This window comes from Papio anubis, chromosome 1, assembly GCF_008728515.1.
Source record: "Papio anubis isolate 15944 chromosome 1, Panubis1.0, whole genome shotgun sequence".
Classification (NCBI taxonomy): Eukaryota; Metazoa; Chordata; class Mammalia; order Primates; family Cercopithecidae; genus Papio; species Papio anubis.
Genome location: NC_044976.1, coordinates 62,122,861 through 62,147,462, shown reverse-complemented (window position 1 = coordinate 62,147,462; position 24,602 = coordinate 62,122,861). Strand labels below are relative to the sequence as shown.

Genomic DNA, 24,602 nt, shown 5'->3' with positions numbered 1-24,602 from the left:
GACTCTGTCTCAATCATCTAGGTATCTTACTGGCCTCTAACAGTACCTGGAATGCAATAGGAGCTCAATTAATGAGCAAAGGTTAGGTCACCATTTGGAAAATATTAATTTTTCATCATATTTGTTTTGTAGGGGTGCACGGAGGAGGGACAAAATTTCATCTATACTCCTTGGCACCAGGAAAAGCAGATCCCTGAGAGCTGAGACATTAGAAGGGGGGAAAAAATGCAGCCCAAAGTATGTCCCAGCAGGTCATGGACTCCAGACTCCCAGCCCTTTGCCTTCAGGCAGGTGAATGACTAACCCATGCGGGACAAACAGTCACTTATTCTCCTCCAGGACTTCATGGCAGGAGCTGTGTTGGTAGCTTTCCCCCTTTCTATCGCTCTGACCCGAGGTCAAAAAATGATAGACAGAGAGGCCTTGGGTCAACCAGTTCATCACCTACATTGATCTGTCCCCCAAGTTTCTCTGCCTGAGATCTATTCAATCCTGTCCCAATTATCTCGCTTCTTGCCTGAGGAACTTACTGCACAAGATTCTCTTGTTGGGAAACAGTCTTTGATGGTCAGTCTTAGTATATCACAGCCCAGAAATCAGAAGATACTCAGTCACACTGCACAGTGCTGGGCAGTCCTCTGTTGTCTACAGTCAATACACACAGTTGTCAGGCAAGGAGCCTTTCTCATCTACCCACCCTGCCCCCAGCCCCCACCCTGTAACTCCTAGGCCCAGGTATCTTAGGTAACAGATGGCTGCCAGTGCTGAGTATACAGAACTTAATGGCACTTTTATCAGTACTTAACCTTCCAGGAACTTAATCACAGAATCATAGACATAAGGAATGTGAGACCTGGAAAGGGCTTTGGAAATTAGCTAGTACACCCCCCTGAACATTTTATACAGGAGAAATGTGGAACTCAGGAGGGTGAAACCGCCTTGCCCAAGGTCACAAAGCTGGCCAGAGCCAAAACTAGGACCTAGACCTACCAGTCCAGACCTGGGTAAGGACCATCATTAAGTCATCCCAGATTCCTTCAGTTTAGCTATAGCACACACGTTTCCAAAGAAAAGGTTAGAAGTGGCCTGGTGCGGTGGCTCACGCCTGTAATCCCAACACTTTGGGAGGCCAAGGTGGGTTAATTGCTTCAGATCGGGAGTTCAAGACCGTCCCGGCCAACATAGTGTAACCCCATCTCTACAAAAAAATATAAAATATTAACCGGGCATGGTGGTGCACCTGTAATCCCTGCTACTTGGGAGGCTGAGGCATGAGAATTACTTGAGGCTGAGGTGGAGGTTGAAGTGAGCAGATATAGTGTCACTGCACTCTAGCCTAGACAACAGAGCAAGACTCAATCTCAAAAAAAAAAAAAAAAAAAAAGCTGGGGGGGGGGGTGTTAGAAAAGGCTTTTCCTGTTTAAAAAAGTAAAAGAGGTAAAATATATATGTGTAAAATATATGTGTGTGTGTGTGTATATGTATATAAATACCTCCTGTTTGCCTTGTATTTTATATGCATTTGCTCACAAATCCTCCACTGACACTAAAAGGAGTCATTAAAAGTATATACTACTTAGCTGTTTTACATATATTATCCCCATATTACAGTTTTAGAAATTGAAACTCAAACGGAAAGTAAATGACTTGCTCACAGTCACACAGACATGGGGCAGCCAAGCCAGCACTCAGGCTATATATATATGCAAGTTCAGTAAATGCCAGTGTTTAAGAGCACAGGCTGGGGAGTTGGGCTGCTTGGTCTCATGCTTCAGCTTCTTTGGTTGCTGCTGAGTGACTATGGACAAATATCTTAGCTCCCTATACTTTTGTTTCTCACCTGTAAAATGATGATGATAATAATAGCACCTATTTCATGCTGTGGTTAGTGTTAACTGAGTTAACTCATAGCAAGTGCTTTTATGAGTATCTGGCACAGAGAGGCACCTAATAAATGGCAGACATTCTCTTTATTATTTACTACATGAACCTATTTATATCATCAAAATAAGGTTGATCCTAGCCCATTTTTTACAAATGGGCTAAGTGAAATGAGTTTTTAAAACTTGCCCAAAGTCAAAAAATTAAAGCAAAAAGGCAGGACTCTATCCCAAGTCAAATATCTCTCTACACTATATACCGCTGTCTCACCCCGGTGGGCTATGAAAAAAGCTCCAAACAATCTAAATGTTCCTCTCGCAAGCCTCTTTTGGCCCTGCCCTCTCTTTCAGGAAGCCAGCAATTGACACAAATGGATTAGAGAATCCAGGTGAAACTATTCATTTCCCAGGGGCCTGGCTCAAGCTGAGGTACTGGCTGAGGTTCCTGCTACTTACGGAGGCACTCATCTCCCCTGGCCTCTTGCACTGGCAGACACGGTTCTGTTTATTATCACTATGAGGCATAGTGGGAAAATGGAACAAGAGCAGGACAATAGCAAATCAGTGGGGTCAGGTGCCAAGGGAAGCATTAAATAGAAAACTATCTTTCATTTCGAAAAGTTATTGGTAGGAGAGACTCATTTGCGCCATCCACTTGATTTACCCAAAAAATACAACCATTAATTATTCTTGGAGAAACGGTGTAGTGTGATGCTTACCAGGAAGGGCTCAGGAGCCAGATTGCATGGATTCAAATCCTGCTCTGCTCTTAACAGTTGTGAGACCTTGGGTCCCTGTATTTTAGTTTCTTCATCTGTAAAGAGGCATAATAATAATACCTACCTGTAGCTTTGTTCTGAAGATTAAATTAGTTAATACCTGTAAAGAATTTAACACAGTACCTGTCACACAGTAAGCAGGCAATATTTATTAGCTATTATTGTTAGTGATTAAGAGAATAGACTCTAACATTAAATGGAGCTGGCTAGATGATCTGAACAAGTTGTTTAATTTCTTTAAGATACAACATTCTCACCTGCTAAAAGGAGAGACAGATAATAGAACCAATCATATAAAGTCATTTTTAGTATAAAATAATGTATTTTATACTTTGAATACAAAAGTCGCAAAACAGTGTTTGGGGAGCTGGGCATGGTGGCTTGTTTCTATAATCCCAGCTACTAGGGAGACTAAGGTGAGAGGCTCTCTTGAGCCTAGGAGTTTGAGACCAGCCTGGGCAATATAGCAAGACCCCCATTTCTGTAGAAATATACATATTTTTAAAAACAGTGTTTAGCATGTTACTCAAAAAATTGTTATTATTGTTTTTTCTCTAAAACTACATTATCAGATAGGAGAGAAGCATAAATTTGGTGATCATACAACCTGAATTTCTAGCACAATCTTGATTTCATATATTTTGTTCCATTAGCCTCTTAGGTCTATTTGTACATGAGTAGAAAACGAGATTAAAAATAATATGTGTAGTATCATCAGAAATTCATAAACAAGAAACTTAAGAATAAGGGATTGCTAGTGAAGCTATTACAAGACATTATAGACTATAATTATAGACATTATAGACTGAAAGAAAGCATTGGAGAAAATCTTAGGAAATCTTGGATTTGGAAAAGATTTCTTGATGTCACAAAAACCATGAAGTATAAAAGAAAAACTTGATAAGGCTAAGCACAGTGGCTCATGCCTGTAATCCCAGCACTTTGGGAGGCCGAGGTAGGCAGATTTCTTGAGCTCAAGAGTTTGAGACCAGCCTGAGCAACATGCCAAAACCCTGTCTCTACAAAAACACACAAAAATTAGCTGGGTGTGGTGGTGGGCACCTGTAGTTCCAGCTACTCAAAAGGCTGAGGTTGGAGAATCACTTGAGCCCAGGAGGTAGAGGTTGTTGTAGTTCCAGCTGTAGTTCCAGCTACTCAAAAGGCTGAGGTGGGAGAATCACTTGAGCTCAGGAGGTAGAGGCTGCAGTGAGCCAAGATGGTGCCAGACAGAGTGAGACAAAGAAGAAGGGAAGGAAGGAAGGAAGGAAGGAAGGGAAGGAGGGAGGGAGGGAGGGAGGGAGGAAGGAGAAAGACTTGATAAATTGGACTTCTTCAAAATTAAAATCTTTTGCTTTTCAAAAGACGTTGTTTGAGAACACATGGATACAGGGAGGGGAACATCATACACCGGGGCCCTTCGGGGGTGGGGGGAAAGGGGAGGGAGAGCATTAGGACAAATACCTAATGCATGCAGGGCTTAAAACCTAGATGATGGGTTGATAGGTGCAGCAAACCACCATGGCACATGTATACCTATGTAACAAATCTGCATATCTAGCACATGTATCCCAGAACTTAAAGTAAAATTAAAAAAAAAAAAGACATTGTTATGAAAATAAAAAGGTAAGCCATGGATTAGGGGAAAATATTTGAAAAACTTATGTCTGACTAAGAACTTACATTGGCAATATACAAAGAACTCTTAACAACTCAATGATAGGAGGACTAACGACCTGACATTTAAAAATGGGCAACATAATTGAAGAGACACTTCATCAATGAAGATATATGAATGGCAAAAAAAAAAAAAATTCATTAAAAGATGCTGAACAACATTAATGATCAGGGAAATGCAAATTAAAATCACAGTCAGAAACTACTATATACCTAATACAGTGACTAAAATTAAAAAGATAAACCATATCAAGTTTTGGCAAGGATGTGGAGCAACTGGATCTTTCATGTATTGCTAGTGAGAATATAAAATGGTACAGACACTTTGGGAAACAGTTTTGCAGTTAAAAGCTAAATCTATATCTACTATATAATCCAGCCATTCCACTCCTAGGTATTTTACCCAAGGGAAATGAAAGCATATGTCCACACACTTACACATGAAAATACACAGTAATTACATGTGTAATGGCTAAAAATTGGAAACAACCCAAATGTTCATCAACAAGTGAGTGGAAAAACTCTGGTATAGAATATAATAAAACTCAGCAAACACAAGAAATAAATTATAATGTATGTAATAGTAGGGATGAAAAACAAAATAATTATGCTGAGTGAAAAAAGAGTTTTAAAAGAATATATACTACATATTTTCATTTACATAAAATTCTAGAAAATGCAAACTAATCTACAGTGACCAAAAAATAGATCATTGTTTACCTGGGGTCAGAGAAATGGAAGGATGAATGACAGATGGGCATAGAGACATTCATTTATGGGGGTGATGGATTTGTTCATTATCTTGATTGTGATGATGTTTCACAGGTATATACCTATGTCAAGATTTACTGTAGCAATCTGGGTCCAATCAAAACATAGAAACCACACAGTAGATTAAGCAGAAGTTTAACAGAAAGAAAGAAATATTAACTATGATATAAAGAATCATCATAAAATACAAAGCAACTATCTATGGTACCCTAAGGGAGATTATCTAATGAATTACAAACTTGGAAAGTGTTCAGACCTCATTGGAGAAGGCATGGTCAACCACTGGACAGTAGAGGAGTTTGCTGGTATCGCCAGAGTAAGGCAAATGATAGGCCACCCTCAGGAGAAATGCAAAGGGAATTTCCTAAATTTCTAGTGGGGGAGCAGCAACTAATGCTATGGACATGCAGTGAAAGTCTGGTGTGGGCAGGAGACCTTCAAAACATGTGGGCAATGTGGAGCTTGCAAAGAAGCAGCAGCTTCTGTGTGCACTCTTCCCACCCTGCGGCTGCAGGTGGGCTCTAGGGACTTACAGAAGGAGCAGCTTCTCAGTGTGTGACCCCCTCAACCACTGATGACTGCATGCAAACCACACTGAGGCTCTGATTCTTCTTTTTCTTTCTCTTTCTTTCTTTTTTTTTCTTTCTTTCTTTCTCTCTCTCTCTTTCTCTCTTTCTTTCTTTTTCTTTCTGTCTGTCTGTCTGTCTTTCTGTCTTTCTTTCTTTCTTTTTTTTTTTTCTGTGAGACAGAGTCTCTCTCTGTTGCCCAGGCTGGAGTGCAATGGCGCGATATAGGCTTACTGCAACCTCTGCCTCCTGGGTTCAAGCGATTCTCTTGCCTCAGCCTCCCAAGTAGCTGGGATTACAGGTGCACAATTAGCCACCACACCTGGCTATTTTTTTTTGTATTTTTAGTAGAGAGGAGGTTTCACCACGTTGGCCAGACTGGTCTCCAACTCATGACCTCAGGTAATCCGCCCGCCTCGGCCTCCCAGAGTGCTGGGATTACAGGCGTGAGCCACTGCGCCGAGCAAAGCTCTGGTTTTCATGTTAAGAAGGCTGTGAGAAATATTATCATCAGGCCAAGGCTAGAAGATTGCAGAGCAAGTGGGTTCTGGGCCTGAAGCCGAGGCAGCCTCCATCAAATATTCTCACACTCACACCACTTGGCCCATGCTGGAAACTGCAAGAAGGCTTTTCCTCTTGCAATATCCCTCTAGAGTCCTCTATTTTAAAAGCTCACTTTAAAGGAGAAATGCTTAAAGAAATTCCATTGTTTATCATAGAGCATACATTAAAGGGTGGGCTTGGAGCTGAGAAAAATATCTATCTTCAAAATGAGCAATGTAGCATCTTCAACTCTCTCTGCTTCCATCTTCACAATGCCTTCACTCTTATAAGGACCCTTCAAATTACCATAGGATGCACTTGGATGATCCAGGATAATATCACCATCACAAGATTTTTACCTTAATCACATCTGCAAGCTCTCTTTTGCTACATAAGATAACATATTAATAAGTTTCGAGGATTCAGATATGAAGATCTCAGCCTACCATACACCCTTTCTAAAGACACTAACAGAATAAACTCTAGCTACTCAAGAAAGCAACACTTACCCCTACCCCCCCCAAAAAAAAACCATGAAATCTAGGAAAAAGAGAAGTGAAGGAAATTCCTAACGTGATAAGAAGGAAGGGAGATTCCAGGAGGAAACCCAAATAACTGATTAGAGACAATTAGCCAAGATTGGAACAGGTCTAAGGCTCTGGGAGAGAAGTTACCATAGAATAGACTACTAGATGGATTTAGGCCTGAAAGAGACTTTCACTTTTGAGGAAGAGTTTTGGAATGAAGTAGTGATGAGCATATAGAAATCACTAAATAAACACAAAAATAAGACAATTATTAGTTCCATGGAACGCAAGAAATTATACAAAAAAGACAAATGTAAACATTGTATATTACATGGCTTAGCTGTCAATAGAGATTGCATAGACATACTATTATAAACACTGAATCTAACCAAAATTATGATCTAATTATGGTGGGAGCACAGAAGGATGGGAAGTGTATGGTGGTGGTGGTGGTGGTGGTTGTAAAAGAGAGGTCATATTTCATAGTGGAAAGTCAATAGGTAGTACCTGCCACTGAAATATTAAGATGTAGCTATATGTTATTTAAGGTGATGAAGCTAAATACTGAAAGCATTGAAATCACGAAATAGATGTGGAAAAGGGGACTGGATTATGGGAGGACACTGGCATCACTGAGAAGCTCAGTAGTGGCTCTCCTCTGTAGGCCAGGCCAGAGCTGAAGGTAAGAAATGCTGTTACGAAACTGGGATTGCTAATAGTAATAAAGATGATAATATCCCAAAATAAAGGCCAGGTGAAAGCAGCAGGGACACAATCAATGTGATGAACAGTGAGATTGGAAAGGCCGCCAGGGTAGTCTGGAGATGGTTATAGAACACAGTATTCCTAGGGGCAAGATATATAGATGTGTAGGCAGCCAACAAGGGCATTGTTCAAACCATTTGGCTACAAGAAATCAAGGAGGTGAAAGACAGCTTCCCTGATAAAATATCACAGTAGTTTATCAGTTCTAGGCCAGGACCAGTTTTCTGACCCAGAATACACTGAGTAAATGAAAGGTCAGACCCTCAGAAGACGTTCCCTATGACACAGTGAGTGCATTAAAGAAAAAGCTCTTCTGCAGAACCAAGCCATGGTACGAATTGTTGTCCAACTTGTTGCTGCTTTGGCCCATTTAAGCCAGGAGCCCCTATGTTATTGGAGGGTGTCTGCAGTGGGGAAAGGTGTTATATGAAATTAATGGCAATTCATTCCATCAGTCAGAGAATCACAGGATAGATCGTTAAAGGTTCTGTGTGGCCATGCCATGTGTAGCAAAGGATTACTGTCCAAAAAACAGCATCCCCTTGCTGATGATTGGGGTAATTACTCTTGCCAGGATGGTAATTCCTTTATTCAATGATGGGTCTCTTGGTATGAGGAATCTGAAGTAACTGGATAGACTACAGCTATAGCTTTCACATTTGATGAAGTCTTGTTGTGAGCTTCATGGAAGGGTTCTTTCAATGGGAGCAGAGTCCAAGGTTACTGGGAGGGGAAGTGCAGCACTCAAGAGATAATACAGTTTAAATATAAAGACATAGGCTGAAAGCAAAAGCATAAAAAAAGATGTACCATACAAACAGTTATCATTTTAAAAACAATCGTGTCTCCACTATCATCAGAGAGAACAATATATCACATGTATTGCATCATCACTATGTACCCCATAAACTGTACAACTATTATGTGTCAACTTAGAATTTTTAAAATAAAATTAAAAAGAGACACTGTTAAAAACACAAAAAGAAAGAAGACAAATAGTTAAAAATCAATTCATTAAGATCACATAAAAATCCTAAATTTTCGTGTGTTTGTATGTATGTTCCTAAAAATAGAGCTTAAAAAGCAAAAATTGACAAAAGTAAAGGGAGAATAGAAAATGAACAATCATAGTTGGAGACTCGAGTACTTCTCTCAGTAAATGACAGAACAAGAATATAGAAAATCAGTAAGTATATAAGCGATGGGAACACTATCAATTAACTTGATTTAGTAGATATTTATGAAATGCTACATCCAACAACTAAAGAACACATTTTTTTCAAGCACTTACATAACGTTCATCAAGATAGACCATCTGCTAAGCAATAAAATGTCTGAATAAATTTCAAAAGATTGAAATAATAGACTATATTCTCTAGCCACAAGTCAAGTAAATTAGAAATCAATAGCAAAAAGATACGTAGAAAATCCATTTACTTTTAAAAATTAATCAACAATTTAATAACTCTGGAACCAAAGAATAATTGACAAGAAAAATTAGAAAATATGTAAACTAAATAAGGAAACATAGCCTATTGAAATTTGAGAGATGCAGCTAAAGTGGTATGAAGGGGAAAATTCATGATTTTAAATATTTATATTAGAAAACATGAAAGAGCTAAAATCATGATTTAAGCATCCATATTAGAAAGCTTAAAAAGGAAGAGCAAAGTAAATCCAAAGTGAGCAGAAGAAAGTAATGAGGGTAAGAAGAAAATTTAATGAAATAGAAAACAAGTAAATAATAAAAATCAAGAAAGATAAAAGTCTTTTCTTTGAAAATATTAATACAATTGGGAAACTCCTAGTGATATCAAAGAAAATAAGAGGAGAAAAAGCCTACAAATTGCCAACATAGGGCATGAGAGAGAGAGACTATAACCACAGGTTCTACAGACAATAGAGGACAACAAGGGACTACTATGAATAACTGTATACCAACACATAAAGTTGTAGATGAAATGGACAAATTCCTTGAAAAACACAACTCACCACAATGGATAGATAGAAGAATAAATAAAATACCTAAATAGCTATGTACCTACAAAAGACAATTGAAATCTTAAATTAAAACATTTTCCTCTAGGGTTTTTATGGTGTTAGGTCTAACATTTAAGTCTCTAATCCATCTTGAATTAATTTTCATATAAGGAGTAAGGAAAGGATCCAGTTTCAGCTTTCTAACCTAGGTAGTACCATTCAGGACATAGGCATGGGCAAAGACTTCGTGTCTAAAACACCAAAAGCAACGGCAGCAAAAGCCAAAATTGACAAATGGGATCTCATTAAACTAAAGAGCTTCTGCACAGCAAAAGAAACTACCATCAGAGTGAACAGGCAACCTACAGAATGGGAGAAAATTTTTGCAATCTACTCATCTGACAAAGGGCTAATATCCAGAACCTACAAAGAACTCAAACAAATTTACAAGAAAAAAACAAACAACCCCATCAAAAAGTGGGCAAAGGATATGAACAGACATTTCTCAAAAGAAGACATTCATACAGCCAACAGACACATGAAAAGATGCTCATCATCACTGGCCATCAGAGAAATGCAAATCAAAACCACAATGAGATACCATCTCACACCAGTTAGAATGGCGATCATTAAAAAGTCAGGAAACAACAGGTGCTGGAGAGGATGTGGAGAAATAGGAACACTTTTACACTGTTGGTGGGATTGTAAACTAGTTCAACCATTATGGAAAACAGTATGGCGATTCCTCAAGGATCTAGAACTAGATGTACCATATGACCCAGCCATCCCATTACTGGGTATATACACAAAGGATTATAAATCATGCTGCTATAAAGACACATGCACACGGATGTTTATTGCAGCACTATTCACAATAGCAAAGACTTGGAATCAACCCAAATGGCCATCAGTGACAGACTGGATTAAGAAAATGTGGCACATATACACCATGGAATACTATGCAGCCATAAAAAAGGATGAGTTTGTGTCCTTTGTAGGGACATGGATGCAGCTGGAAACCATCATTCTTAGCAAACTATCACAAGAACAGAAAACCAAACACCGCATGTTCTCACTCACAGGTGGGAATTGAACAATGAGATCACTTGGACTCGGGAAGGGGAACATCACACACCGGGGCCTATCATGGGGAGGGGGGAGGGGAGAGGGATTGCATTGGGAGTTATACCTGATGTAAATGACGAGTTGATGGGTGCTGACGAGTTGATGGGTGCAGCACACCAACATGGCACAAGTATACATATGTAACAAACCTGCACGTTATGCACATGTACCCTAGAACTCAAAGTATAATAATAATAATAATAATAAAAACATTTTCACAAAGAAAATCCCTAGCCCAGATGACTTTACAGGTGAATTCTATCAAGTATTTTAGGAAGAAATAATTCCAATATTCGGCAAACTCATTCACAAAAGAGAGAAGGAGGGAACAATTCCTAATTCACTGTATAAGCTTCTATGTCCCAAACACCAAGACATTATGATAAAAGACATTTCAAGAAAAGAAAATCACCCAATGATGACTGCAAAATAGCACTTGAAAAAGAATCCAGCACCCATTTATATATTTTAAAATAGTTCCCATAAAACCAGAAATGCAAGAGAACCTCTGAAAAATCTGATTAAAGGGGTCAAGCACAGTGGCTCACGCCTGTAATCCCAGCACTTTGGGAGGCTGAGGCAGGCGGATCACTTGGGACCAGGAGTTTGAGACCAGCCTGGCCAACATGGTGAAACCCTGTCTCTACTAAAAATACAAAAATTAGCCGGGCGTGGTGGTGCATGCCTGTAATCCCAACTACTTGGGAGGCTGAGGCACAAGAATTGCTTGAACCCAGGAGGTGGAGATTGCAGTGAGCCAAGATCACTGCACTCCAGCCTGGGTGATGGAGTGAGGCTGCCTTAAAAAAAAAAAAAAAAAAAAAAAAAAGAGACTTCTAAGGGAAACCTAGAGTTAACATCATAATTGATGGTGAAATGTTAAAAATGGTCCATATAATGTAAGGGACAATGCAAAGGATGTAAACTTTCACCATTTATATTTAATATCACACTGGAGGTATTCGCCATGTCATGCATGTCTTGCATAAAGCAAGAAAGAGAAATAAAAGGCAAAAATACTGAGAAAGTAGTAAAATTCTATTTTTTGGTAGGTAATGATAGTGGACACAGAAAATTCAAAAGAATCAACACAACAACATTTTGGGGTTTTGGTGTTTGTGTGTGTGTGTATGTGTGTGTGTGTTCTTTTTGAGACAGGGTTTTGCTGTGTCACACAGGCTGTAGTACAGTAGTGTGACCATAGCTCACTGCAGCTCAAACTCCTGGGCTCAAGGGGTTCTCCCACCTCAGCCTCCCAAGTAGCTGAGACTCCAAGCACAGGCCACACTGCATCTGGCTAAATTGTTTTAAATTTTTAGTAGAGAAGGGGTATTGCTTTGCTGCCCAAGCTGGTCTTGAATTCTTGGCAACAAGTGATCCTCCTGCCTTGGCCTCCCAAAATGCCGGAATTAGGTGTGACCCACCTCACATGGCCTAACACAACAACAATTTTAAAACCCTACTACTTAATTGATAAGTGAATTTAGCAGGGCCTCAGGATACATGTTCAATATACAAAATCCATTGTATGTCTATATATTAGCAATAAACAATTGGAAATAAAATTTTAAAATAAATTTTATTTACAATAGCACCAAAAACCATAAAGAACCTACAAATAAAGTTTATGAAAGAATTAAAAAGACCCCTACACTGAAAAATCTACAAAATACTATTGACAGACATGAAAGAAGACCTAAATAAGGGGAGAGCTATATACACCTTAAAAGATTCGATACTATAAATATGCCATAAAGGCAGAAAAGTGTACCCATGGAACAGAATACAGAGTACAGAAATAGGATCACACATATTTAGACAATGATTTTTCTGCAAAGGCACCAATGTAATTCAATGAAAAAATAAAAGTCTAACAAATTATGCTGAACCAACTGGGGAAAACATGAACCTTAATCTGTACTCCATAGCATAAAGAAAAATTGACTTGAGATAAATTAAAGCATAAATGTAAAAGCTAAAACTATGAAGCTCAAAGAATAATTAAAAAACAAACAACACAATAAAAATAAGCGAAAGACTTAGATACATCTCCAAAGAAGATATACAGATGGCAAATAAACACATGAAAAGATGCTCAACATCATGAATTATTAAGGAACTTCAAATTAAAATCATAATAAGGTATCACTGCTTACATATTAGAATGGAAAAAAAGACTGTGCATCCAAGTGTTGACAAGAATGGGGAGAAACTGGAACTCTTCTTACACTGCTGGTGGGAAAGTAAGATGGTAGAACTTTGAAAAATATTTTGGCAGTTTCTTACAAGTTTAAATACACACCTACAGTAGGACCCAGCCAAATCACTCCTAGGCTTCTTTTGCCAAAGTAATGAAAGTTATATGTTCATATAAAGATGTATACACAAATGGTCATAGCAGTTATATTTTTAATAGCCCCAACCTGGAACAACCCAAATGTTCATCAACAAGTGAGTGAATAAACAAACTATGGTACATTCATATAGTGGAATACTACTCAGTAATCAAAAGAAATGAACCAATAATGATATACACCATAGCATGGATAGCAAAATATTTAAGCTTATTGAAAGAAGCCAGATGTAAAGAAAATCACATTCTGTATGATCCCATTTGTATAAAACAGACAAATGTATAGCAAAAGAAAACAGATCCATGGTGACCTGGGGCAAGGTGTGGAGAGACACAAATGGATCACAGAAGGTCATAAGGAAGCTTTTGGGGGTGATAGATATGTTCATTATCCTGATTGTGGCGACAGTTTTATGGGTGTGTTCATGTGATGACATTTATCAAAGTGTACACTTAAAATATGTTGCTTTATATTATGTCAGTCATATGTAAATAACCTGCTTTTTAAAAAAATGCATTTAGGCCCAACCAAACACTACTAAGCTAAATACAGCCCTCAGAATGCATATTTGCTCAAGTTTTGCTCCTGCCATTTAAGAGTTAAGAAAATTGAGACCTAGAGAGATACAGTAAATTGACCTGGTCAGATTCTGTTTATAAAGTCAGTATTAAGAGGCTGGATAAGAAAAGGCCAAAATAATGTTGTTGTTGTTGTTGTTGTTGTTGCTGTTGATGATGACAGTGATGATTTAAGTGGATTTTAGCTTTTTATCTATTTTAAGAATTGCTTTTGCAATGGAAAGCAGAACTAAAAATCAGAAGGTCTGGTCTGAATTTCCACTCCATCACCAATTAGCTCTATGACCTTGAGCAATTTCCTTAGTTTGCAGAATCTGTTTCTTTATCTCTACACACATGTTAGAAATACCTACCTCATGAAGACTTCTTGAGGATTAAATAAAATAGGATATGCTCAAGTACATTTTCAATAAATATCAGTTGGGTGAATTTAATCTGTGAGATAGTAATGAAATATATATTATGAACTGATAGATTTATAAAGCCAAGGATGTAAGAAATTAAGGGCTTGCCCTGGGTCATGCAGTTATGAAATGGAGAGTTGGCATATCCAGTCTCCCAAATCCTAGTCCAGTGTTCTGTTATAAAAAAGACACCCACTGAGGTTTCTGGGGTCGGGAGGGGGAAGCTAAAAAGCCTCTAAGTGGGAAGTCAGGAGGTTTTTTTCTTCTCAAAGAATCGCCTAATTCAGGGGTCTCAAAATGGCAGCCAGTGGCCATATGTGGCCTTCTGAAGTCTTTAGACTCTGAGTGCATGGTGTTTTTAAGAAATTCAAGCCAACATTTAGAGTTTGAGAGATTTCAAATAAAAGTCTGAATTTCCTGCTTGTTTTGCAAAAAATTAACAGATCAGACAACATGGAGCCCTCATGGAGGAAGGGCAGGGGAGAGCCAGAGCTAAGGAGCAGGTGCCCCTTCAGATGAGGCGGGCCCCCTCCGATCCTCACAGTCCCCACCATTTCCTCACGCCCTGACACCAGGCCCACCTCACTCATTATCACAGGAACCTAGCCCCTGCAGGCATTGATTTTTGCAACCCACGTTTTACACCATTCTGCCCCATGCAGTTAACCTTCATTTCTAGGGGACCAACCGTGTTTATGATTTGTTATCTAGAAATGACAATTAGCTGTGTTGACACTCAGCCAACCACTCAACAGAAATCACTCCCTTTAGGCTGCATATGTAAGCAGTTTATACACACACCAATTGAAGTGGAGATCTGGCAACCTTCCGGCATGTTACAGCAACGTAGATGTGCAGTCAGGATTTTTTTTTTTTTTTTTTTTTTTTTTTTTTACACCAAAGTGGATCTATTTTGGAGGTCCTGACTCTCAAATAATCCAACTTGACATTCCAACTTAATCAAATTTACCTGGCAACTGCCCTGTTTCCACGGACCTGTGCTCCAGCAGTGGAATTTAAGAGCCACATTAAATTTCCTAAGGAAACTTATGGGTGTAAAAACCAGTGCAGCCTAGGATGTGAGATAGCTCCACATTCAACCTTAAATAAGCCCATGAAGTAAACACACAAAACGTAGGAAGAGAGAGGGGAAACCCAACAGCAGTAACACATCAAACATTATTTTTATATGCAAAACCCACCAAACTACCTACAATTAGTGAATACAGATCACTTTTCAGCTCTGAGATAGTCCGTCACAGCATACAAATGTAAGTTAAAACGTGTGCTTGAGACCTTGGAGTACATCTGCTCTTGATTCTCTGTCAGTACAAAATATTTTTCCTCTTTCAACGTAAACATTGAATCAGGAAGCCTGTAATGAAACTATATAGTACTATCCAATCTAAAAATATGTTTGGAAACCAAATTCTAGAAACAGATACATATTCTCATTTGTCAGTCCTCATAACTACAAAACACAAAGAATAACCTAAAGTTTTAAGTATTCTGATTATATTGGATTTTGCCACTATTAAATAGGTTACTGTGAGAATAATTGCCCTAGACGGTTATATATAGCTACTGAAGAGCCACCCATGGGAGGAGAATCAGCTGATTATTTGTGTGTCTACAATTTTTGTTTTGTTAAACAGTAAAATGTTTGTGGTCAATATTTTTCTGGATTTCATTCCCCCAGAGAAAATGTACTATATACAAAACCCATTTTCTATTATTACTTTTTAGTAATAGGGTTAAAGATCTATTGTCTGGTGTGATTTGTAAACACTATCAAGCCAGAAAGGGACTTCAAAATCCAATGATCATTTTAAGGATACATGCTATAAATTTTAAATAATGAACCCAGGTACCACTAGACCCAAGGCAGAAGTTGGTATCAGGGTACAGAAATGTTTCTATTTTCCTTTTCTTGTCTTACTCAGAGTCCACTATTTACTCCAGATTTCCCTATCTCTCTAATAAATGCCAGATTTTATTGACACAGTTCTTTTGCTTTTCACCACAGACACCAAAAACTCTGGAATGTGGGGATATCTTTTCCAGCTACCATCATCTCCACACATTTTCAGAGAGATCACTATTATCATTCTCCAGGGCTCTTGACTTTGTTTTTAAAACATAGTCCCATTACACACACAGTACATCTGTTTTCCTCTCAGAAGAGAAGCATTCTTGATTACTCTGCCTTTTCCCCTCAGAGAAATGTACTACACACAGATGACACAAATCTTTTGATCAACAAGCTTCCAAAGAGATACAGATTTGTTCTCCACAATGAGCAAGAAAGCTGTGCTCATTTTTTTTTCTTTATTACAAAAAAAAAAAAAAGGAGAGGTGTGTGTCGGGAATCCAAAAAAAAAAAAAACTGAGAGGACTGCCTCTAAAGAAAAGATTAGAAAAACATTTACAAGATCACCCTAGGAACTTGCACAGAAATTGATTCCCCACATTTATGCACAAACCACAACAGCTTGAGCAGTACCTCTTGGATGCTGTATCTTTTTTTTTTAATTTTAATTTCATGGAACTCTGAGCTATAGATTCACAGCAACACTAGGGATGCATTGTCACTACAGGGTTTTTCATCTCTCTGTAACTTTACAGACCAGCTCAAAGAATCCCTGGGCTAATCCAAAGAATTATTTGGATTCCTGTTTACAGCTGAAGAAACTGAAGAAGAGAAGCAGAGAGTTTCCCACTGAGATACAGAGAGAGTCTGTTTGAGGGACTCAGTCTCCAGGGCTTCAGAGTTCAAACACCCCCTCAGAGCACTACAACAGGGGAACAGGCAGCCTTCTAAATCTAGCATGAAATGCCAGATTTTGTTATTCTCTCTATATAATGCCATAGAGCGTATTTGCGTGGGCAGGCACAGCAAGAACAGAAAAATGTGGTCAGAGGGTAGCTAGATCCAAAATAGCCTTTATTATACATAACTGAATATGATATAAGAAATACAGTCATTCTCTCCTGCCATAAACATTAGTTAAACCCTTGGTGCCAGAATCATCTAAATCCTTCTATCTTATAGTGTATTTGATAGCAGCTTGTTCTCACCATCTAAAAAAGAAATCATTTGGGTATAGCTCAGCTATAGACTAAATTCCTCTTGGAAGGTGAGGCTTTTAGTAGGGACAGCAAAAACTTTTTGTTCACTACACTTTTTTTGGGGGGGGGGGGCATATAAGTTTACAAAAATTTCCAATTATAATATGATATCTTTATTTCACATACAGAAAATTCCCATAATGATGATTTATTAACCCTACCAGAGGCCACCAAGGGTAATAGAAAGAGAGTTAGCTGGATGGCTAGGATAACCTGCTTCTAGTCCTGGTAAGTAATAATAATAGTCATGGTATCTATAATCTAGTGAGCACTTTATATGCATTTTCTGAATGAATCCATACAACAATTCTTTGAGTTCAGTATTATTCCCTCTATTTTACAGATGAGAAAATTTAAGATTGGAGGGGCAAAGTAACTAACTCGTGATTACATTTAGTGCCAGTGTGGTTAACAAGTAGTATTCTGGAATCAGGGAGACCTGCGAATCTGAAAACATTGACTCATTGTAAGTGACCGATCATCCTGACTTGCTCAGGACTCAGGAGTTGCCTGGGAGGGGGGAATTTCAGTGCAAATTAGGATGGGTAGTCACTCTAGGAGTAGTGTAACCTCAGAAAAGTACCTCCCCTCTCTGGACCAAGAGGAATTTGGACCAGAATGACAGCTAAGATTCTGTGAAGAGTGCGGAAGTCTGATTTTGCTCTCTAGAAAATGACACAGGGTCAACTAATAATAACTTAAGGACTCTGTAGTATCATTTTTGCTCTTCCTTTTTTTTTTTTTTTTTTGTTTGTTTGTTTTTTTGAGATAGAGTTTCGCTCTGTCGCCCAGGCTGGAGTGCAATGGTGCAGTCTGGCTCACTGCAACCTCCGCCTCCCAGGTTCAAGTGATTCTCCTGCCTCAGCCTCCCGAGTAGCTGGGATTACAGGTGCCTGCCACCACGCCCAGCTAATTTTTGTATTTTTAGTAGAGATGGGGTTTCACCATTTTGGCCAGGCTGGTCTCGAACTCCTGACCTCAGGTGATACACCTGCCTCAGCCTCCCAAAGTGCTGGGATTACAGGAATGAGCCACTGTGCCCGGCCCGCTCTTCCTTTTTTATGACAGCACAGTTATAACAGAGTGAGCCTGGTTTATTCTGGCAAGTACCTCTGACTGAATTTACACAGAATCGGAATTCGTACAACACAGCTGTCTAGGGAACAGGCCTGAGCGTGACAACCCCCATGTCCATCCGTCTCAACATGCTAATGGGCGCTTCACACTGATCACATGCACTCAGTCCCGCTCGACCTGTTTCCCCATCAAGATGGGGATAACAAATAACAGCATCCCCCAAGTTTGTGGGAGTCAAGTGAGACCAAAGATATGAAAGTGCTTTTGTAAACTGCAGAGAAATATTTTTTAGAAGTTTTTTCTTATGATTATATTTTGTCTTCAAAACAACACTGGGAGGCAAGCAGAGCCTGCATTTCTAGGCCCGTTTTCTAGATGAGGAGGTGAAGGTTTAGGGAGCTGAAGAGATGGGCTTGAAGTCACACAGCTATTAAAGAAAAGTCCACTTGTCCTTTTATGTACTCATTCACTCCTTCATTCATTCAACACATAGTTTATGAGCACGTAACACGTATCAAACACTTGTGCCAAGTACTGGGGATGCAACGGGTGAGCAAAAGTGCAGTCCTAGTTTTGGGAAACTAGCAGACTAAAGGTCAGAAAGGGACTAGATGTGACAGAGATGGCTGGGTGCCCCCTAAAATCAGCTCTTTCTTTCTTCCATCCACGGTAATAGTTTCTGACTGGAATGTGGCTGCCCAGACCTCTTTGCCTCTAGTGTGGCCTTGTGACCAAGTTCTCTCCAAGTGAGGTCTGCCTCTTCCACCGCCTTCTAAAACTCCCCACTTCCTGGTAGCTGTCATAGCACAACCAGGGCTGCCTGCTAAATGCAATTAGCAGTCTTGGAAGTCACTCATTGAAGGTGGTCAAGCTACCATTAGCCTAGTTCTCTGAATAATTATGGAGTGGAACCACTTGCTGGCCTGAAACACTCACTGCAGAATGTTACAAGAGAAACAGCATCAATATTCTTTAAGTCATTCTTTATTGCAGTCTCTTTGCAAGAGCAGCTACTGTTACCCCAACTAACACAAATTATACTGTTGTGGAGACAGAACATTACTCATGCAACCAACAAAAAGTTAGTTAGAAAAACCTTTGCTGCTCAATGTGAAGAATGAAGATACCATCTACACTGCCTGGATTAGTTTCCTATTGCTGCTGTAACAAATTTGGTGGCTTACAACAGCACCAATCTGTTATTTTACAGTTCTGGAGGTCCGAACTCTAAAATGGGTGATCAGAGCTGTGTTCCTTCTGGAGGATCTAGAAGAGAATGCTTCATTGCCTTTCCAGCTTCTAGAAGCTGCCTGCATTCCCTACCTCCCTCTTATAAAGACCCTTGTGATGACATTGGGCCCACCTACTGAATAATCTGCCCATCCCAACATCCTTAATTTAATCACATCTGCAAAGTCCCTTTTGCCACATAAAGTAGCATATGTATAGGTTTCAGGGATAAGCATGTAGACATCCTTGGGGGGTCTTTATTATAACTACCTGATATGGCTTGGCTGTGTCCTTATCCAAATCTCATCTTAAATTGTAGCTCCCATAATTCCTATGTGTCGTGGGAAGGAGCTGGTGGGAGGTAATTGAATCATGGGGGCAGTTACCCCCATGCTGTTCTCATGATACCGAGTGAGTTCTCACGAGATCTAATGTTTTTATGAGGGACCTTTCCCCCTTTGCTTGGCACTTCTCTCTCCTGCTGCCCTGTGAAGAATGATGTGTTTACTTCTGGTTCCGCTATGATTATAAGTTTCCTGAGGCCTCCCCAGCCATGCAGAACTGTGAGTCAATTAAACGTCTTTCCTTTATAAATTACCCAGTCTCGGGCAGTTCTTTATAGCAGTGTGACAATGGACTAATACACTACCAGAGTGCCCATGTACCCCATGGTACTGACTTTCTTCAGTGCTTCTGGCCTGTACTAGTTACACACTTCATTTTTCATGGATCTAGAAAAACAGTTCCAGGACGAACAAAGTTCCGGTGAACAGACTGTATGACACACTAATAATAACCATCTCTAAATGCTGGGTAATTCAGCAGCAGCTGAGTCTTTCTTTAATAAAATAACAATGTTTTAAAACTTCTATCATGTAGAGTGTATGTGACAGCACTTTGCTTTGTTCTTTATATACATTATTTCATTTCATTCTTACCACCATCCTATGACTGCCTTTTTGCAAATGAGACAACAGAGGATACATAATTCTACTATTGCACAGCGGGGAAAGAATTTGGCACCAGGCTGCTTTACCCCATAGCCTGTTCTCCTAAAATCCATATTCTAGTGAATTCTGGACCCATTCTTCCTTTTGTATTTTCACTTCCACTCCCTAATTCAGATACCCTCGCATTCCTGCCAGAATTACTGTAATCCGCTCCTCACGATTTTGTTTCTGTCTCCCTTTCTCTGTCCATACTTTGCACTGACACTTGACTACACTTCCTCCCTAGCCATGACCATGACTCTCGCACTCAGAACCCTTAGCAGTTCACCACTGCATCCTGAACTCCTCCTGGCCTCGAAGGCCTCCACCAATCTGGCTCCACCACGCCCCATGTTAACATTATGCATCAGCTGCACAAGGCCTTTGGCCACCGTCTTGAAGATACTTAGAGTATTTTTGTCTCTGCTTATGTGCCCATGCCATATCCTCCACCTGGGATGCCCTCTCTGACAATGGAAATATTGACAGTCATTGAAGGCCTACCTAAAATTCCATCCATCCCCTCTGGAAAGTTGCCCTGACCACTCTCGCAGTAATACAGCATCTTCCCAGAACTCCCAGGGTGCTGTTATTCATTTATGCAGGCGTATATTAACACTTAAGAAATATTTACTTAATACCTACTAGATCCAGGGTACAGTTTTAGAAACTGATGATACAGAGATCAAACACACTCATGCACAGTCCAGCTCTCAGAGAGTCCAAACTTTATTTACATCATTTCTGAAACGTGTCCTGTGCTGCCTCTTCTCAGAGTGCACATACATAGTTCCCCAGCCCACCAGCACCGAGCCCAGGGACTATGTCTACCTCCACATGCTTGTCTTACACAGCACTTAACCTAGTATAGGTTGTTGAAGGTAGAATTTTATATTCAAAGTTACAAATCTCTTCTTATTTTGGCCACAATTCCAGATGTTTCCTAGCTATCAGGAAACAGGAAACTTGTTCTATGCATCAAAGTTGGAGATGGAAATTTAGAAGAATAAGGCATGAGAATCACTCAGACTGGGGAATAATATGAGCAAATTAGTTAAAATATTTAGATGAGAAAAAAAAGACACTAATCCCTTATGGTGTTCAATTATCTAATCTTCTACACGGGCAAAGTTGTTCATACCTTGTGTAATTCCTAGATCAAATTTGAGGATCAAATGAGACATGGATGGGAAGGGCCTTAATGGGAAGGGCCTTTCAAAAGCAGGCAAAGGAGCTGGGCATGGTGGCTCGTGTTTGTGATGCCAGTTCTTTGGGAGGCTGAGGCAGGAAGATCTCTAGAGATCAGGAGTTCAAGACCAGCCTGGGCAACATAGTGAGACCCCATCCCCACAAAATTAAAAAATAAAAATAAAAATTAGCTGGGCGTAGTGGCACACACCTGTAATCCCAGGTATTCAGGAGGCTGAGGTGGGGGAATCACTTGAGCCTGGGAGATCAAGACTGAAGAGAGCTGTGACTGTGCCACTGCATTCCAGCCCAGGCAACAAAGTGAGACTCTGTCTCAAAATAAATAAAAACAAAAGCAGCCAAAGGACTCTACAAATTGAAGGGCTAGGTATACTCATGATCATGAATATAAATGACACAAATATATTTCATCTAGTCCAAATGAGAAAATGAGGAGCCAGACAGAGTTAGTGGCTTGCCCAAAAGCACATGGTCAGGAAGCAAGATGAAAACTTAAATCCCTTGACATTCAGTCCAGTGCTCATGAATCATAGGGATTGCCTTACTTTGGGGTTCCACAGAAGTGGACTCCAAGGCAAAGATTCAAATGCAAGTGGCTTATTTGAGAAGTTATTCCAGGGAACACTGGTTGAGCAGCGGAAGCAAGACAGGCAAGAGAAGAACACAATGAAACAAGTTTCCACCAACTGGAGCTTCATCCTGCTGGGAACTCTGGGAAACAACATAGATCATGCACCCCAGAGTTATCCCACAAGGGGCAAGAGGGTCAGGGCATTTATCCCATCAGTCATTCCATGTCAACTGCTGGGGGAAGTGATTACTCCCTGGTCACTTCCAGTATGCAAGTAGCTGGGCTCCAATGACCACAGAATCCCGTAGGCAAAGATTCATAGGATTTGGCAGTTGAGGCTGGTTCAGCACACCCAGCGGAGGTGCAAGCTAGGGGGACACTGCCTGATACTGACAGCATCTCCTATGTTGAAGGATGCTCAGGATGAGTTAAGGAAGCTGCGTCCTTGGTTGAATAGCCTCTAATAGAAAGCTCTTCCGGACACCAACTTCCTGTTTTCCTACCATGGATCAAGTTTCTCTGGGATCAAAAAGGAATAAATCTATTTTCCTGGACCTAACAGTTCTTCATATATTTTTTTGGATAGCTATTGTTACACTTGGTTTCCACAGCTGTCCTCTCATGACATGGTTTTTAGATGTTGTACTATCCTAGTAGTGGGAAGGACATGCATTTAGGAGTCAGCCCTTTCACTTTCAGTGGGAGCAATCTTAGGCAAGTTTCTTATTAAAAAAAAAAAAAAAGACAAAACTCTTTTTTTTTTTTTAAGAATAATAAAGGATTTCAGCGTTGATGTGAAGATTAACTGAGACCATATAGGTAAAACCCTAGTTCGGTGTCTAGTACATGATGGAAAGCCCCACAAAGGTGAATTCTTTCCAGTGCTGAGTCCGAAGCCTCTGGTTATGCTCCAGCTTGTCAATACAACGTTAAAATATGACGTTCAGAAAGAAGCCTTTCTATGCATCTGTCTTAAGTACAGAACACAGAGGGACTATACCATTCCTCATTTTGAGGGCTTTAAAACACTGGCTTGAGTTCCTCAGCCAGTTTGTGAAAGGATCAGGACTACAAAGTAACTATTTATTTATTTATTTATTTATTTATTTTTTCGAGACAGAGTCTTGCTCTGTTGCCCAGGCTGGAATGCAGTGGCACAATCTCGGTTCACTGCAACCTCCATCTCCCAGGTTCAAGTGATTCTCCAGCCTCAGCCTCCCAAGTAGCTGGTCTGTTGGCCAGGGGTTTCACCATGTTGGTCAAGCTGGTCTCAAACTCCTGACCTCAGGTTATCAGCCTGCCTTGGCCTCCCAAAGTTCAGGGATTACAGGTATAGCCAACGTGCCAGTCTGGGACTAAAAAGTAACTCTTAACTCACTCTGTATAAGTCAGAGTTTTCCAGGGAAACAGAACCAATAGGATATATATAGATATATAAGAGGGGATTTATTATGGGAATTGGCTCACACAATTATGGAAGCCAAGAAATCTCATCATAGGCTGTCTGCAAGTTGGAGAAGCAGGAAAGCCAGTAGTATAATTCCGTCTAAGTCCAAAGGCATGGGAACCTGGAAGGAGAGGTGCCATTGATATAAGTCGCAGAGTTTGAAGACCCAAAACCAGGATTTCTGATGTTCAAGGGCAGGGGAAGATGGCTGTCCCAGCTCAAGAAGAGAGAAAGTGAATTCATTCTTCCTCCACCTTTCTGTTCTAGTTGGGCCTTCACTGGATTGGATGATGCCCACTCATATTGGTGAGGTGGATTGTCTGTGCTCAGACTACAGATTCAAAGACTAATCTCTTCTGGAAACACACTCACAGACACACCCAGGAGTCATGTTTTGCAAACTATCTGGGCATTCCTAGTCTAGTCAAGTTGACATAAAATATTAGCCACCACACACTTTCAGAATACAATTGATTTTTAGATAAATCCATAGCAATATTATTTCTTACTGAGCTTATACAACTAAAACCTCAAGGTCATTTATGTGTGAATGATTCTACTTACCCTGCATTGGGGTACAGTTGATGTTTTGAACCTAACTGTGGGACTTTCCATTGATCCTTATTGATTTCTTCCTTAGTAATTCCCTCTCCCTACAACACCACACCTGCCACTAGACCAGACAAGATCACCTGGGAGAGCTCTATGCTGCCTTCCTTGTTTTTCTGCTCACATCACCATTTGGTGGCACGTCCTTTAAAGATGAACAAGAGACAGAGAGATGGAGAGCTGTCTACCAATTTTATGAGTTTTTAGCTGCTCTTTTCTGCAAATGGAAACCATTTTCCGCAAATGGAAACCAACTATCCACTAGATAGTTGTGGAGAGTGTGCGTTCACCTTATCGAAACTCTTTTTGACCCTTAATCTACAGATACAAGAGAAGCAGAAGTTTAACAAATGGATCCGAGTAACGAGAGGAGAATCCTAAAACACAAACTCTAA

The 24,602-nt window shown here is 39.9% G+C and overlaps 1 long non-coding RNA gene across 1 annotated transcript in view; it reads left to right on the top strand.

Annotated features, from left to right (window-relative positions):
- Positions 1-7,337: 7,337 nt before the first annotated feature.
- LOC103885708 overlaps positions 7,338-24,602 on the top strand; it is a 20,952-nt gene continuing 3,687 nt past the window's right edge. The window contains exons 1-2 of the long non-coding RNA XR_002523850.2: positions 7,338-7,422; positions 17,204-17,303. This is a non-coding gene — a long non-coding RNA (uncharacterized LOC103885708). The remainder of the gene's footprint in view (positions 7,423-17,203; positions 17,304-24,602) is intronic.